Genomic DNA, 2,981 nt, shown 5'->3' with positions numbered 1-2,981 from the left:
CCCCCTCCTCCCCTCCCCACCTACAAACACTTTAATTCCATTTTTACATTTTCTCATATGTTTTTCCTTTTCCCTTATTCCCCTTTCCCTATCCTTCTCACTGTCCCTACACCTTTGGTCCTTTTCTTCCTATTTCATACCCAGTTTTTGAAGGAACTAAAATAAGTGATAAGAGATTTTTTATTTTCACTCCTTTGAAGCAGGAGATTAGGGTGTAGCCAGCCTGCTGGGCAAGTGGGCATGGCCTACATCCATCTCGGAGATCCAGGATACAGGTACAGGAAATAGTTCCCAAGCCTTGCGCCTGGGGTCAATCAGGAAATGCTGTCTTGAGTTCTTCCGACAGGAAATCGAGCAGGTTTTTGATAGGGCAGCCTACATCCGGCGTGGATACAAGACCTCCACCATTAACCTTGTGACCGCTGTGATCACGATCTCTGTTGCCCGCTCTCATTCTGCGGAGTGTACGTCTTTTCCTGCCTTAATAAATGCAAACCTTCGCTACCTTTTTCACGCGTCTTTTCCATTTCTTCATTCAAGACAAAGAGAACTTGGAAAGAGCCTACGGCAGCCCAGCGCCCAGGGGTACTTTCTACTGTAAATATTTTACATTTTATTTTTCTTTCAGCTCTGCTCTTCACAGTGCCCCCATCCGTTTTGGTGTGTTTGTTTCCTTGTTCACTCAGGGCTGTGTATTTTTTAAAAATTCCCCTCTAAACTTCCTTTTTGGTGCACGGATGATTACTTAGAAGCATATCGTTCAGTTTGGAAATCTGCACTGGGACTTCCGTTGTTTTTCTGTTTTGATATTTATGTTAATTGTGGCCTGAGAACCCACTCTGCCTTATTTCAGCTCTTTTAAAAGGCTGAGGTTTGTTCACAGACTAGGATATAGATTACCTTGGTATGTGTCCTGCGGATGCTTAAAAAGAATGTGTATTCTCCATTTCTTTCAGTGAGGTGTTTATAAATGTTGATTAGATCTTGTGGGTTGGTGTTATTAGGTTCTCCTTTAACTTCATGATTTTATATCCAGTTGTTCTGTCAATTGCTGTTTTGAAATCTCCAACTATAATTGTGCATTTGTCCTACTGCAGGCCAGTTCAGCAGTGAGGCCCAACACTTGTTCGTATGGCTGTTGAATTAATGAGTGGACATCACCTCAAAGATCTGTATCGGAAACCAAAATGCACCCAACCATTTTCCAGTCAATGATTTATTAGTGACTCGAGTGCAATTAACGAAGACGGGATGTACCGGAATGGCAGTTGTGGCCAAGTAGGGAATAACAGCTAATGAATTAAGTAACTGATCAACAGCCAATGGATTAATTGATCACACAGGGGAGGACTTAAGTGGGTGTCGCATCCTACTGTGTTTCTGGGAAAGAGGGTGTGGTTATGAAGACACTCGTGCTCCTCAAATTAAACTACAAATTTGCAACTCAATGGGATTAAAAAAAAAACAGTGACTCTAAATATCCATGGCAAATAAAATGTGAGACCCTAAAGTAAAGAACATTTGAAACAGAAGGAAAATAAGATCTCATCTTCCCTAGAAAACAAAATATATTACAAAATAATAATCAAAGTGCAGAAATATGCAATGAATGAAAATAGTCAAAACATTGATGTTTGAGGGGCTCACAGTATATATAATAAAGGTGGCAGTTCCATTTAGCTTTTAATGTTATTCAATAGATGGCTTTGAATAGGTGAAAGTAAAACATTTCATGTGTAAAAAAAAGTCTAGATTGGTGAAATATGTGAGAGTAAAAGCTTAAAACTGCTAAAAATACAATAGTTTTTTAAATTCCTTTGGCCTAAGAAAGGTGTTACTAAGCAAAACAAAATCATGAGCAATAAATGAAGACAACCAGACATGATAAACAAGTCAGAAAATAGGAAACACACTAGAGGAAAATATTTACCATATTTAACAAGCAGAAGGTTACTATTCAGCTTTGTATACTAAACAAACCCCTTTTCTATGCCACAAGTCTTCTCAAAGTAAGCCAGCTGTTTTATGCGGAGTAGAGCTAAAAAAGTGATCCCTTTCCCACAGTAAAGAGAAAACCTTGGCAGGATGCCTTTGGGGGAATTCTGAAGAAGGGCCCTTGCCAAGGAGCCCCAGGGTTCCCCTGGAACCCAGAGAGCAGAGGGTGGCCCACCCCGCACACTCACACTCTCCTGCCTGAACTGTCCTGAAAGACCACGGCACCTGGGGGCTACTCACGGCCAGATGCTCCAGACCTCTGTCTTTCTAAGGGTTTTCTTGAGTGATAACTTTTTCTTTTGTTTTGCATTCGCTTTATTTCAGCTGCAGCCTATCTGTGGGATGAGCTAGGGCCGTGGCAGCGAGCGTGTGGCACGTGTGCCAGAGCAGGTACACAGAGACCACTCTGTCGGCGTGAGCCAGGGCACCCAGCAGCCGGACATCAGGTAACAGTTGCTTTTTTTTTCCAAACTAAGACCTCAGTATTCAGGTCTAACTGCAGTGTTGGTGCTCTATGATAGTAAGTGGGGTTTGGGTTGCAGTTTGGGCACTCGGTTCCCTAAAGGTTTGCCACCACTGAGCCAGGGCAATGCTCAAGGGGAAAACGACAACACAGAATTCCCATCCTAGTAAAGAAAAAAGGTCTCAGCCAGAAAAATAGGACAAACAAGACCCACTGGAAATAGGAGAAAGGAAATTGTAAAACTAAGAGCAGAAATCAATGAGATGGAAAACAAGAGAAAAAAAAATCAATGGAACAAAAAGCTGATTCTCTGAAGTCAGTAAAAGTGTTAACTGCGGCCAGAAGATCAGGAAAAACAGAGAACACAAAGCACCAGTATGAAGAATACAACAGGCGACATCAGCACAGGTCCTGCAGGCCTAAAAGGGGAGATGAGGAGCAACTTAATTACAGTGGACAGGGCTGGGGATTTAGCTCAGTGGTTCCGCAGGCGCAAGAATCCGAGTTCTAGCCTTGGTACCAA

General features: G+C 42.2%; 1 long non-coding RNA gene across 1 annotated transcript in view; it reads left to right on the top strand.

Moving 5' to 3' along the window:
• The window catches only part of LOC104862390, a 16,266-nt gene that overhangs the window by 3,683 nt on the left and 9,602 nt on the right, over positions 1-2,981 (top strand). The window contains exons 2-3 of the long non-coding RNA XR_780290.2: positions 1,098-1,278; positions 2,320-2,441. This is a non-coding gene — a long non-coding RNA (uncharacterized LOC104862390). The remainder of the gene's footprint in view (positions 1-1,097; positions 1,279-2,319; positions 2,442-2,981) is intronic.

Source organism: Fukomys damarensis, unplaced genomic scaffold (assembly GCF_012274545.1).
Source record: "Fukomys damarensis isolate Sample0158 unplaced genomic scaffold, DMR_v1.0_HiC HiC_scaffold_12, whole genome shotgun sequence".
Taxonomy (NCBI): Eukaryota; Metazoa; Chordata; class Mammalia; order Rodentia; family Bathyergidae; genus Fukomys; species Fukomys damarensis.
The sequence above is the reverse complement of the archived record's forward strand: the minus strand, read 5'-3'. Positions and strand labels throughout refer to the sequence as shown.